This window comes from Gambusia affinis, linkage group LG05 (genome assembly GCF_019740435.1).
Source record: "Gambusia affinis linkage group LG05, SWU_Gaff_1.0, whole genome shotgun sequence".
In the NCBI taxonomy this organism is placed as follows: domain Eukaryota; kingdom Metazoa; phylum Chordata; class Actinopteri; order Cyprinodontiformes; family Poeciliidae; genus Gambusia; species Gambusia affinis.
The window spans coordinates 2,070,144-2,084,796 of NC_057872.1; the positions used below are offsets into that span (position 1 = coordinate 2,070,144).

At 43.3% G+C, this 14,653-nt stretch overlaps 1 protein-coding gene and 1 pseudogene across 5 annotated transcripts in view; both read left to right on the forward strand.

Moving 5' to 3' along the window:
* The first annotated feature begins 697 nt into the window (after positions 1 to 697).
* On the forward strand, positions 698 to 2,865 carry LOC122831056 (annotated as a pseudogene).
* Positions 2,866 to 9,024: 6,159 nt separating this feature from the next.
* Positions 9,025 to 14,653, forward strand: part of tsnare1 (T-SNARE Domain Containing 1) — a 143,021-nt gene continuing 137,392 nt past the window's right edge. For 3 of the 5 annotated variants that reach the window (XM_044116732.1, XM_044116731.1, XM_044116734.1), the window contains exon 1: positions 9,039 to 9,124. The gene's annotated coding sequence lies outside the window, so the exon portion shown is untranslated. Of the gene's footprint in view, positions 9,125 to 14,653 lie in introns of all 5 variants that reach the window. The other 2 variants (XR_006370619.1, XM_044116729.1) reach the window with 1 other exon arrangement.

The window sequence follows — 14,653 nt, forward strand, 5'->3', positions numbered from 1 at the left end:
CTTCTTCCACTAAGCCCCAGGGTCTGGTACCAGGTCAGAGATTGGTCCAGGGACCTGCTCCAGCTCAGAGAAACAGAGCTCCAGACCGAGCTGGGACAAAATCCTTTCATCCCTTTCGAGCCGCTCAGTCTGGCCGGCATCCTCCCAGGCCTTCAAAGGGCCAGGGGGCCCATGGATGATGCCTTAATTGCCGGCAGTCGGTTATTTTACTCCGGGACAGCTCAGCTTCTGGGCTGCCCACACCCCGGACTTGTGGGGTACCGTCTTCAGTTTTTTCTCGGCAATAGTTTACTGTTCGCTTTGAATTGCCACGTTAATTTTGGTGGAAGAAGGAGAAGGCCCTGAGGACCTCCGTGAAGGACCCGAAACTGCCCAGGTGCTGACTGGCTGGCGATCACACCTGTGAAGCCCTGCCAGCTGTTGCCTTGTTCTAGAGGCCTGAGCTGTACGGTCCAAGGCGTCCAGTGCCGCAGAACCAAAAAGATCCCCCAGATCCACAGGCAGGGCCCGGAGGGTCCTCCTACAAGGCTCAGTAAGTGGTGACTGCGCCAACCAGACCTGGCGCGGCGTGAACCTGTGTGGAGAGTGTGCGTCCAAGTTCCTCGTCATAAGAGCAAAGGCCTGCAGAGATGCATCAACCAGGCCTTGCGTGGCATGGTCCAGTGGAACAGATTCCAAGGAGGAAGACAGGGCCAGCATGGGGAGAGAGAGTTCCCAATCCGCCCATGCGGGCCCCAGAGTCATAGGCCTTGCAGAGAAGGTCGCCGGTAATACAGCACGGAGGACGCAGACAACGGGCATTGGGCTGCAAAGCCTCATCAGGTGGGATAATAAGAGAGGCAATGCCCGGTTCCACCACTGGCATCTGCCCCAAGCCAACCCTGGGTGCCTTCTGCATAGCTGCCAGGACCCTGCCATCCGTTGTCAGACGTGAAAGGGCCTTGGTGTCTGACCAGCAAGCATGTAGTTCCCGCACATACTCCGCCGAGGGAGTTACCACAAAGGCAGTCTCTGATCTACTGCGCTTAAAGAAGGCGCTGGAAGCCATAGGCTGGGCCTGAGGAACACTAATCTGTAAAGAAGCAAGAGCTGCTGGCAGGGCTTCACAGGTGTGATCGCCAGCCAGTCAGCACCTGGGCAGTTTCGGGTCCTTCACGGAGGTCCTCAGGGCCTTCTCCTTCTTCCACTAAGCCCCAGGGTCTGGTACCAGGTCAGAGATTGGTCCAGGGACCTGCTCCAGCTCAGAGAAACAGAGCTCCAGACCGAGCTGGGACAAAATCCTTTCATCCCTTTCGAGCCGCTCAGTCTGGCCGGCATCCTCCCAGGCCTTCAAAGGGCCGGGGGGCCCGTGGATGATGCCTTAATTGCCGGCAGTCGGTTATTTTACTCCGGGACAGCTCAGCTTCTGGGCTGCCCACACCCCGGACTTGTGGGGTACCGTCTTCAGTTCCGCCGCCGGCCACCTATCCCCGGCCGGGTCAGGATGACTGTGATCCGCGACCCGGTGAAGGCACAGGCACTGAACCAAGAAACCCTCACCTTGCTGGCCAAGGGTGCTATAGTGCCTGTGGACCCCCTGCTGGATCCAGGGGGCTTTTATTCCATGTATTTTCTTGTTCTGAAGAAGACCGTGAGCCTGCGTCCAGTCTTGGACCTCGGAGTGTACTTGAATGTGTACTTGAAGGCCATGCCTTTTCATATGCTGACCACAAGGAAGTGTTGCAGGTGATTTCCCCGGGCGATTGGTTCACTTCCATAGATCTCAGGGATGCTTATTTTCACGTTCCAATCGCTCCGCCCCATTGGCGGTTTCTTCGTTTTGCTTTTCAGGGGAGGCATTTCCAGTTCAGGGTCCTCCCGTTCGGACTTTCACTGTCTCCCAGGGTGTTCACCCGATGTGTTGCAGCGACCCTCTCTCCTCTGCAGGCACAGGGATTAAGGATCCTCCCATATATGGCCGACTGGCTCAGTTGTGCCGTGACACGGGACCAGGCGGTTCGAGATACTCTGTTAGTGCTCCATCATGTGGGATGCTTGGGCTTGCAGGTGAACATGGAGAAAAGCAGTATGACTCCCTCACAGGAGACTGTCTTCCTGGGCATTGCCATGGATTCCATCTCAATGACTGCTTGCCTGTCACCCCAGCGGCAGAGCAGGGAACACATCAATGTCTTAGAGTTACGGGCTGTACTTCTGGCTCTTCAGAGCTTTCTTCCAGGCTTGCAGGGGAAGCATGTGCTGGTGATGTCAGTCAACACCACTGTGGTTTTCCACATCAACCACCAGGGGGGAACCAGGTCATGGAAACTGTCGTGCTTGACTCAACGGCTTCTGACCTGGGCAGCTCCATACATAACCAGCCTCAGAGTAGCCTACATCCCAGGGCCGGAGAACATGCCAGGGGAGTGGAAGCTTCACCGAAAGGTAGTGGAGTGGATCTGGAAGGTCTTTGGCAGGGCGGACCTCTTTGCCTCAAGGGACGCGTTTCACTGTCCCCTTTGGTTCTCATTGTACAACAGCAGCCCTCTGGGCCACGATGCTCTGGCACACGACTGGCCCCGGACCCTCCTTTATGCCTTTCCACCATTCAGCCTACTTTTTCAGACTCTCCTCAGGGTGCGTCAGGAGGGGCACAGGGTTCTGCTGGTGGCCCCCTACTGGCCAGCGAGGACTTGGTTTCCTCTACTGTGCGAGCTCCGCCCGGCTCGCTGCCGATCGTCTCCCTCCAGGAGTGATCTTCTTTCCCAGATGGGGATCAGAGTTTGCACCCCACACTGGACCGGCTCCAGCTCTGGATTTGGCCCCTGCAAGGCCGGGGTCCACTTTCTCAAGATACACTGGGTCCATAATGCATACAATGGCTAATGCATGGGCGCCGTCTATGCGAGCTGTCTATGCTAGCAAGTGGACGGTCTTTGCGACCTGGTGCCGTAGAGGCGGGACCCGGTGCAGTGTTCAGTTTCTGACATACTGACCTTCCTGCAGGCGTTACTGGATCAAGGACGGTCTCCGTCTACCTTGAAGGTGTGTGTGGCTGCCATTTCCTGTTGGCATGTCGGACTGAATGGTTGTTCTGTGGGCAGAGACAAGGACGTTGTGCTGTTTTTAAGGGGTGCTCGGCGTTTGCGACCACCCAACCGCCCTGTGGCACCGGCGTGGGACCTTTCTCTTGTGCTTGAGGCTCTTCGGTCCCTCCCAATTGAGCCCCTGGCATCAGCAGACCTCAAGTGGCTCTCACTGCAGACAGCGTTCCTTTTGGCTATGGTTTCTGCAAAACGTATGGAGGAATTACAGGCTCTATCGACAGCTGAGCCCTACTGCCGGTGGAAGACTGGTGGCTCAGGCGTTACACTGTGGTCTGACGTTGCATTATTCCTAAGGTGTCACTGGCGGCACGCAGTACCCAGCCGCTCCATCTTGCCCGGTTTGACACCGGTAGCCCCTCTGAACCACTGTGGCCTGTTCGTGCCCTTGAGGCATATGTCAATGCCACGGCATCCTTCCAAAAGACAAATAGCCTTTTTGTTTGCTACGCTGGCTCACGGAAAGTTCAGGCACTTTCTAAGCAGCGACTTGCACACTGGGTTGTGGATTGATCTCCAAGGCTTATGCCTTGCAGGACCGGCCTCTGCCGGCGGGAGTGAAGTGCCACTCTACAAGGGGCATGTCGACATCGTTTACTGCCATGACTGTGGTGCCGTTAGATGTTATATGCCGTGCGGCCTCCTGAAAATCACCTAGTACCTTTACTTGGTTCTACAGGGTGAATGTGGCTGCACCCCATCCGCTTCGAGGCATCCTGGAGCAGCGTGCCTCTACATCACATTAGTGTGGGTGGTGTAGTCGTTTCCCTTGAATGTTGCTGATTCCTCGTGACCTTGTTGATATGAGTCATCCAGTGCTTGAAGCACCGCCTCTGGCGGTCAGTAGGGATGAAATAGAACGAAAGTTACTACCGTAACTACGGTTCTATGAATCCCGGATGACCGCCAGAGTGCTTGGTCCCTCGGAATCTCTGCTTCTCGCGAGAAGATTGAGGGATTGATTGCCGGGTGCCACGTGACTATATAGAGTCACGTGGGTCCCCGGCAGGTCACAGGTGACTTTGTTGTCATTAGTACTCGACCTGCGCATGCGCAAGAATGATCATTCAGTGCTTGAAGCACCGCCTCTGGCGGTCATCCGGGATTCATAGAACCGTAGTTACGGTAGTAACTTTCGTTTCTGCTTTTTGCCATACTTAATGTTGTAATCTGTGTTCTTCTTGTTTTTTTTATGGCGGTTGGCAAGCATCTTTTAGATGTGCATTACCGCCATCAACTGGAATGGAGTGTGGATCAGGACGCTAACTATTGTAATCTGTGTTGTTCTCTGTGTATTTATTTATTTATTTTTCTGTGTCCCCGAGTCTCGGTGTTGTCCTGTCTATCCCTTGATTGTTTCCCAGGTGTGTCTTGTTCCTTGATTACCCTCAGTGTATTTAACCCCACCTGTGTTCTTTGTTCCTCGTTGGGTCCTTGTCTTAGCAGTCGTGTGTAGTTGTCTTTCGTCTGTTTTCACCGTCGTCTGTGCATCCAGTCTTTCCTTCATTTACCTGGTGCTACCAGTGTCGAGCCCTGGCTTCCACTCGGCTGTGCTGCCAGGTGTCTGGATCTATTGGACTGTGTTTATTCTGGATATCTGCCATTAAAATCATTTTATTTTCACCTCATCTTGGATCTCCTGCATTTGCCTCACCACCTCCACTCCACTGATTGTGACACTTAAATGTATTGCACATATTAAACAAAGATAACAATAGTGAAAACAAAATGCATTTCTTCTATTGTTTTTCTTTTACAAATCCATACAAATGTCATTTAGCTAAGGTTGGTTTTAGTTCAGGACTGTTTTTTTAATCAGCCACACTGGAGGGTTTTTGAGTATGAAGATCCTCTTTTAGGTAAGGCTTAAGATCTGGATTTTGAAAAGGCCATGCATGAATAATAATGGAGTTAAAATATTTGTAATGTTTCCAAAACATTAGCAGAGACGCAGCGCTCATGATTGATTTTAATGGCTGGTGTGACTCATCTATGTCAGGCTGGTCTAGTTCAAACCCGGTCAGCCAGGATGATTTCACTTAGATACTGCTCTTGCTTTGTTTTGGACCTCTTGGTATAATTTTGGTAAGTTGATTACTCCTGGAATGGTTTACACTGTAATTCAATGTATAATAATTACAATTTCATCCAAGGCCAGGTTGGTTTGTATAGCTCAATTTCTGTAATGAAATATTTTGAAAACTGTTTTTTGTCTCCCTCTTTAATCAGTAAATGTATTTGATTATCTTAAAATTGTAATTTTCACCCCCCTGTATAGTTATGTAAGGAAAGTTATTTATTTTAAAGTCTGTTAGTTTATTTTCTGAAACTACACCATTTTGCTGCTTTCACTCTCTTACTATCTCTTGTTTTCCAGGAGCCAACTAGACCAGACAACATATCCAAATAACAGCATAGATGATGACAAACAGAAGCAAACACAGACAAAAAAAGAAGCCACAAACCAAAAGAATCAAACCAGGGATAACCACCAATACTAAGAGGACTACAACGTCCTGATGTGCCTGCTCTACCACGGAGCTATATGGCATCCTGAAGAACCATGCTTAAACTTGTTTAAAGGTGACCTATTATGCTTCCCTGAACAAATTAGGATAGCTCTCTGGGTTACACAAAACATATTCATTACATTTAATACACAACATCATTTTCAGATATTGGGATTTCACCCAATCAGTTCTGCCTGTTTTGAGCTCCTTTCAGCTGTTAACCATCGTTTGCACACATGAGGTTGGAGAACATTTTAATCAGCTTTATTTGCACATAATGTTCAACTCAGGATACAACATTAACTTCTTGTTCCTACAATAATGGGTGACATAATCTTATTTTCCTTGATCAAATGATACAGCTCGGAGCATCATGGACCATTTAGACAATATTCTGGGGCCTAATTCAGAGGAAAGGAATGGTTGCTCTGATTGTAGCAGAATCACTTCAAATTTAAGTTGTCTTTTATTTGTTCTGCCAACAAGGCATAGCTCTATATTGCTTCTAAAGCCTGAGGCAAAGCTTACATTTGGCTGAGAGATGCTGTCCAGCTGGCCTGGTTGTCAATACTGGGCTCCAGCTTGGTTGGAGCCTGCAGGTGGGCAGCATGACTCCTCCTGCGTGTACCTTCACACCATCACTCATGCTTTTAAACAGTTCATGATGATTTGTTTTAACATCACCATGGGTTAAGAAATTCTATATATTTGTGTTTAGCATTCACTGAATCATACACATACCACATTTTCTGAACTATTGAACGCACCTCACTATAAGCCGCATCCAGAAAGTTTAAAAAAACAAAAAACAACTGGAAACGTACATATATAAGCTGCACCCAGCTATTCCATGATGACGGGGTATGAGTTTGAAAAAAAATCTCCATCTTGCCTGTTGCTAGCATGTGCTTGTTCTAAATGAAAATTAGCACTTTCTTCTTTGATTTCCAATTTTGACTTCCAATGATTCACTTCCTGCTAACGAGCCCCGTGGCCATTGAAGAAAAATCCACAGAAAAGCTGCACCGGGCTATGAGCCGTATGGTTCAAAGCATTGAAAAAAAGTAGAGGCTTATTATCAGAAAAATATGTTACAAATGTTTTTCAATTTCCCTTTGGGGTCAACACAACTTTTTTTTGTTTTTGTCAGGATCTCAGGATATGTCAGGATGTTTTTTTTTTGTTTGTTTGTTTTGGGTTTTATTAATATTTGTGTTCCAGTTTCTTATTTCTATTAGTTCGGCCTTTTTTTTCATTTTTACTTCAGTTCCTTCTCAATGGTTCTAGTTGATTATTTCATGTGTCTTGTCATTTTTATTTACCATAATCTTATAATGATTCTTATGTCTAGTTACTTTGTTAGATCATCTCCTTGACCTCATTATGCTCTCCCTTGCCAATTGTGTCACTTTCTCTTTCTCTCTCTCCCATCACATCTTCACCTGTTAGCTCATCAGCTCATGTCTATTGTTCCAGTATTAACCCTCCCAGTATTTAATCACACGTCCTTTATTCACTCCTCCCTGGTTCTTCCTGTTACTTCCCCAGCTCCCCCATTCTCCCCAGCTCCCCTGCATTCTCCCCATCTCCCTGCTGGCTTTTTGTTGTGGATTAGTTTTTGTTCAAGTCTGGCTTTCTCTGCTTTCTATGTTTTTCGTAAGTTTGATTTTTTAAATACTTTTCTTTAAATCTCCTTGCTGCTTCCATTTCTCTGCATTTGGGTCCAACATCAACCATTAAATACAGGACCGTTTTTGAATGTGTAATATTTCTGTTATTCTGAGTATTGTAGAGTAGTCTCTTCTGATTTCCATCTTCCCTACTGCTTTTAAGGATGCCATTGTTAAGTCCTGTATGAGGACATTTTCTCATCTAATAGTGCTAAGCAACTCCTGAATGAAAATATTTACCATAATCATTTTTCCTTTTCTCAAGTAAACCCTTTTCCTAACCAACCTGAACTTTAACAACATTCCTTCTCCAGACTAGTTTTAGATCAAATCATAGCAGGAAACCTGCACAGCTAAAAATGTCAAATGATGTTAGATGTTATGAATTGTGAAAAGTGATGTTATGAATCAAAATAGGATAAATATTTTATTACTAGACCCCAGTGCTGTTTTTGATATTGTTGTTTACACTGTCCTACTAGAGCTCAGAGAGAATGGAAATGGTTTAATTTCTTTCTTCTGCTTGTCTTCTGTGGGGAGTTAGTCAATTGTCATCTAAAGACCAACAAGAATATTTCAGGTTTTTTTTCATATCAGTTTTTATAGTGCAGTGTAGATATTAATAAAATAAACTCTATTAAATAGCCCTTTGTCAATATTATTGACAGTTACTATGAGTTGTCTTTATTTTTCTGCTGTGTTTGGTTTAAATCAAACATGGGGATTCATATTATAATGACACTTGTCTACTGGTCCTGTCTATAAAGTGTACATCATAAATTTGCTCAGATGCAGCTTTGCAAAGGTATGACTGGGTGCACTTTTATCATGAATCGAACAATCCATCTGGACCCTACAGAATGTAGAAAATGGAGGACTAGGGGTTTATTGGTCTTTACACATATGCACCACACTGTAATCTTCCTCCCTGTTCAATTAAAGGTTAGAACGAGACTGGAAGTGCATTTATTGTTATGGTGTAAAGGACCTTTAGTTTTTTAAAGGTGTTGGTTTCCTCCTATTTTTTAATAATTTTTATCAAATTGTGTCCATATGGTGACTGAGCTCTGCTTCTGTATATATACCTCACACATTGTTTCAGTAGTTGTCAGTTGTCCTTCCTGGCAACTACTGAAACAAACTGGAGACTCCATGGGTTTTCTCCTAATATGTTGTCTTGTTGTAATTTTGCATCTAACATTGTAGCATAGACACCTATTTTATGTCATGTTTTTTGTGTGTTTGTCATTATTTTTGTAGAAATCAGTGTTAAAGGAATAAACAAATCTTACCTAAGGTGAAACACTGAATAAATCAAGAACGAATCAAAATGCATTTTTTTATTAAGAGATTAAGCAAAGAATATGTGCAATAACTCTCCTAGCTAGACCAGGGAAGTGAAGAAAAGATGAAAGTACATTGCTTATAAAGTTTCAGTTTACTTCACAAGTCTGGTATTTGCACCTGCAGAATGTGACCCTGGATGGTTCAAACCCAGTTCAGAAATACTACTACTCCTACTACTACTACTACTACTACTATTACTAATAATAATAATAATAATAATTTATAAAAGCATTTTGTGTGAGCTCTGTAATTCAGTTTTTTAGTAAGTTAGAATCAGTAAGAGTTCTCCTGAGCTCTAAATAGCAAATATTAGTGGCAAAATGTTTTTATCTGAAACACTTGGTCTTATCTACTCAAGCAAACTACAAATCCCAGAGTGCTGTTCCAGAGCTAAAGCTTGTCATATGACCGAGCAGAGGGAGCAGGTGGTTTGTGGTCATATGATGTTATTAGCCAACACTCAGAAGCAGAAACGTCTCAGCTGAATCCCTTACATCACTCCCGGCGTTGAAAGGTAAAGCTGGAGTGATTGCTCTTCCTCACCTTATCATTTTCTGCCCTTACAGAGGGATGCTGAAGCCGAACAGCACAGAGAGGGGAGGAGAGAGAGAGGAGGCAAGAATGAGGGGGATGGGAGGCCTTAAAAGGGCTTTTCTGTAGACAACAATAGAGCACAGATGTTCATACTGTAGAAATCTATCTGTAAAAACTGTGTTCCTTCAGGCTGTGGGTGACGCGGGAGTGTTTGCGTGGACTAGTCTGTCTTGGAGCTGTGTGAGGAGGAGATGAGTCTGTGTTTTCCTCTGATTTAGTGCAGGAGTTATATGTGGAGTAGGAAGCATGGCTGGGGGACTACTGCATGTCTTTCCGTTCTGTTCTCCAAAGATCCTGTGTGAGCTGTAAAAAGCTGGACTTTGCTTACAAAGAGTATACAAAGTATATGCTGTGCAATTCAATGCAAAGGATGTCAGTAAAGTGGACTACAAGAACGTAGTGTCCAGAACACAATGAGACGTTCAAACGTGAATGCCACCTTTTGGAGTTGCAGTGTTTACTGTAAATGATGTCAACATGTAAAACTCCTTCTCTTTTAAGGCTCCAACAGTAAAACTCTTCTCAGGTCTGAAATCAGAAATTAAAGTTGCCTCATTTACAGTGCATAGAAACAAGTTGTGTACCTTTGATGTTTTGATCATTTTGGGTCCAATCTTTTTCAGTTTTCAAATCAGGTCATTTCTTTTTATAGTAACCAATCCGTTCATACCTGCCTGGGGGAAATATCAATGCTCCTCCTCTCCTCTTTCTGCCATATTATTTATCTCTGACTTTTTAAAACAGGAACATAAAGTCACAAAGGTTCAGGGTTCACAGGGCAAGAAGGAGTAGATTCTTGAAGAGTGAAGCTTTAGCTCCCATTCCCAGTGGGAGATGACCTGAAGAAAGAGGGCACATAATGAAAGACAGCTGAAGCAAAGTGTTGACTCCACTCCAAAATTAATTACAACTGGTCATTGATAACAATTTACTTTACATGGTCTGTAAAGTAATTATTTTTAATTCTAAGAAGGAGACAAATGAGTTTTAAATACTATTACTAAGGCTGGTTTTTACTATTCACAGATTTTTTTCCCATCTTTATAATGTGATGTTAAGAATAAAATGTGACATTTGACCAGATTTCTACTTGAGAGGCCAAAGATCATGTATAAAGTACATGATCTTTCTAAGAATTGATGAGCTTCTGAGTGAAGTGCTGTCTATGTTAAGCATAAGATCACCATCACAAAAGTGTCTTCCAGATACAAATGCTTTGCTGAAGCTCTTGGAGTTGTGTAATTCTACTTAACAGTACTGCACTGTTGTGGGGTGACTGTTAAACCTATTTCAGTTGGTTGTCTGTGGGGGGATGGTATAGGTGAAGCTACTGGTGCCACACAATACAGTCACTTGATTGGGGATCAAAAAATGCTACTGCTTGTGACAGACATGAAACATACTGAAGCAACACACTTGCTCTTGGACTAGCATGTGAACACATTAGGTGTTTGGATTTAACCCTGCCGGGTCAGTAAGAGTCTGCCCAGCAATGGAAACTCACTTGAATGTGGCGCACCATAAAACAGACCGCCGAACCACACAGCTCCGTGAAAATGAGGCATAAGGGATTCCTTTCACCAGCATTTTCAGAAGCCATCAGTGAGATAATGTGTCTGCCTCCACCTGCATTTATCATACTGATTATCTTTGCCAAACACATCAGGAGATAGAACTGACTTTACTTTGAGGAAAAGCAGGCTAATCATCTATATCATCTCAGAGTTTGTTGGCCATTTTAGTTCTCCAACCTAGATCCTCAAGAAATTTCTTCAGAATTTTGGAATTAACAGAGCAAAAGGCTTTCAAGTAGTTCCTGTGGTTTTCCACTTGTGTGCTGCAGAAGACAATCTTAATCAATGTGGGTGCAAAATTCAATGCTATTCCTAATAACTTTCACAAAGTATTTGTAATCCATTAGGTCTTCTTTAGCTGTTGGAATCCTGACATTAGTGATGCTTTATATTTAATTTTTTTTATGGGATACTCACTAACAGTAGATTACTGGGAAACTTTCTTTCACAGTCTATCAAGCACTGCTTCATCATTGAAGTTGGTGATCTGTGTATGTTTATAGCATAATGGCTTAGAGGGCTGGACAAAGTGGTCAAGCCTTGGTGCTGACGACAAGACCCATGTGACGATTGTGAAAAATTGGCACATTTTCTTTTTTTTCTTTTTTTTCTTCATCCAACCCTTCATCTGTTCCTATAATTCTTTTAATTATGCAGTTATGTCATTCCAGCTTTAACATGCCAGGTATAGATTCACCTTTAGTCTGTTATCTAATTATTTAAAAAAACGGAATACAACACTCCCAGAGGCAGACTCATTTCTGCATAAAAGGAGCAAATGATGAAAATGAAACCTGACAGTAAAACTAAGCAGAGACTCACATTCTGTTCAGACTAATCAGTTTACATAAATTGCATGGATTGTAGCTAATACAACTTTTGGCTGTTTGTGCACCAAGAACATGCAACTTGTAAATCAAATGGGCCTCATATTAACTTTTCATGTCATATTTATTAATTTATTTATTTATTTTTGATCTAGTATGATTTCTCCCTGGCCAAATAACAGAGAGAATATTTTCCAACAACCTTTCTAAACTGTGAAGTCTAATGAATTCTCCTTACTTAAAAACCATATGCAAACTTGTTGCCTAAAAAAAAAAAAAAAAAAACAAGTTTGGATTTTCTTAATGAAGAGAAATAAACCTATTTAGTTACTTGATTTAAATTCATATTCATACTTCATAAAATATGCAAATGTTCACTGAACTTTCTTTATTTGAGTTTTTGCAAATCATCAAAGCAAGTCAAGTTAAATCTATGTCTCTTTTTCAGTTAAATGCAATTTTATGACTTACAGTATGCATGTAAAGTCCTATAAGACTGTTCTAGCATCATGTCAAAGGTGAAGCATCAGAATAATACCTTCCAATTCCACTGTATAATAAAAGGGACAGCTCTTTAAAAAGCTACCAATCATATGCCAACTCGAGCCAACTGCACCTGTATGGAGGCACAAAAAGGTGCTGGAATGACATAACTGCATAATTAAAAGAATTATAGGAACATAATCCACAGTATTCCAGGAGTACTGTGGATTATGTAAACTAGTAATGCTGTTATTCTTTATTATGTCATTAATTGGTATTTATTTCCATGTTTAACAGAATGTTAGTGACCTTTATTATTCCTGACTGTTTGTAATGCTGTCAATGTTGAAGCTCAGAGCCACATCCAGGCATTTAACTGTGTCAGCATGACATGAGACCCAAAAGCTCCATATTATTTGTGGATGACTTTTCCACATGGCTCCCATTCTGAACTGCCATCTGTTATGTTATGGACAGAATTTTTTTATTGTCCTTTGCCAAACAGTTCCCCTATGTAAATAATTAGATTTGCTTGACTTTGCGTGAATATTTTAGTATTAAATACTCCAAAGTAAATCCAATGCCCTTTGGGAAATGTCCTACAGATTACTTTAATCCAGGGCTGACCTCTACATGGACTACAACTTTTATCGAAGGGTTGTGGTATGACTCTTTTAAGCATATTATTCATCCCCACTTAGCAATGGTGTAAAGGCAAAACATGTCTACAGTTATGATCTACATTAAAGACCAGACCAGACAAGTAATTTGACCAAATATGTTAATTAATCGCAAAGTAATGGGCTAAGACAAGCAAAAGGACATGAACTTCACAAACATGAGAAATGCTGTGCTGTTGTTGCTTGCTAGAGTAAATATTAACTTAAATTAACCTAGTTGCAAATTGAGAAAGATCCATAATAAAAGAGAGCAAAACAGATCTTACACAGAGTAGAAATGCATTTATTTATCTTATACATAGATGATGACCCATATATTTAGACTTCTGGTATATTTAAAATCCGTTTACGTTACCAAAATGTATTCTTTGAGCAGAAGTACAAGGTGAACAATGAGGTGTTTATAGTCCTCCACCACCTCTTCTTCATATTCAAGATTGGGATGAGTTGATTGACCATGACACAAAGCGACCTGTACTGAGCCTCTTGTCCATCTCTGATACAGCCAACAACTGCAGAATCTTTAGAGTACCGTATTTTTGTAGATGACAAGACACTGTCTAGTTCTGGAAAGCTAAGGTCTACAGAGTGAATGGTGAGAGTACAGTTCAATGTGGAGCTCCTCTACTGCTAACCACCTAGTTAGACACATGACCTTTCAGTGTCATAAACTGTGGTCTGCTTGTGATATAGTCATAGATCCAGGTAGTTGTTGAGGCCTCCACCTGTATGTAGAGTTTCTGATCAGGTTTCAGATCAGGCTGAATTGGGGGGTTAGATCAGGGGGCTTAGAATCGGCGGACACACATGTGCCAACGGGGGTGGGGGTAGAATCGGCGGACACACATGTGCCAACGGGGGTGGGGGTAGAATCGGCGGACACACATGTGCTACCGATTTCTTTGCCATACAAAGAAACCTGGAATGGAGTAGTGGAACTGAGTGGCAATGTAATCACAATGCACTGTAAGCTATGTAATGTGTTTTGAGGCAGTTGACCAAAATCCTGGACGATTTTTAAATTCCCCCCGGACATTTTTTTAGGTCTGAAAAGTAGGACATGTCCGGGAAAAAGAGGACGTCTGCTCACCCTAGTTAAAAAAGCAGAACTATCTTTAACTTCCAGCTAGCAGTAGCGGGAGGAACTGTCCTATTCGGCGAAGGGCCGACTGTACAAATTAGCTCAAGTGCGTCCTGCCCTGACCTGACACGCAGCTAAAATCCTGTCATCACCGAATAAAAGTTTTGACCAGGTTTGGCTTTCAGAGGGGAAATAATCTGACTGTCTGAACTTGGTAAGGAAATAAACCTGATAATTACAGAGTGTAGTTTCCTAAATAAAGAAGCCATAAGCTTGACGCTCTCCAGCTTTCTCATTCAGTCCACTTGATGACAAAAATGACAAAACAAAAAAAGACTGGATCATCTTAATATAGTTAAATGGTTTACTTCAGAAGGGGCTGCACAGTGGCACAGTTGGTAGAGCTATTGCCTTGCAGCAAGAGGGTCCTGGGTTCGATTCCCGACCCGTGGTCTTTCTGCATGGAGTTTGCATGTTCTTCCTGTGCATGCGTGGGTTCTCCCCTGGTTCTCCGGCTTTCTCCCACAGTCAAAAAACATGACTGTCAGGTTAATTGGTTTCTCGAAATTCTCACTCGGTGTGAATGTTTATTTGTCTTGTGTGTCTCTGTGTTGCCCTGCGACAGACTGGTGACCTGTCCAGGGTGAACCCCGACTCTCACCCGGAACGCAGCTGGAGATAGGCACCAGCAACCCTCCCGACCCCATTAGGGATGAAGGGTGTATAGAAAATGGATGGATGGATGGATGGTTTACTTCAGAAATAAAAAAAACGGTTACTTTTCCACAAAAATCTAAAGAGAAA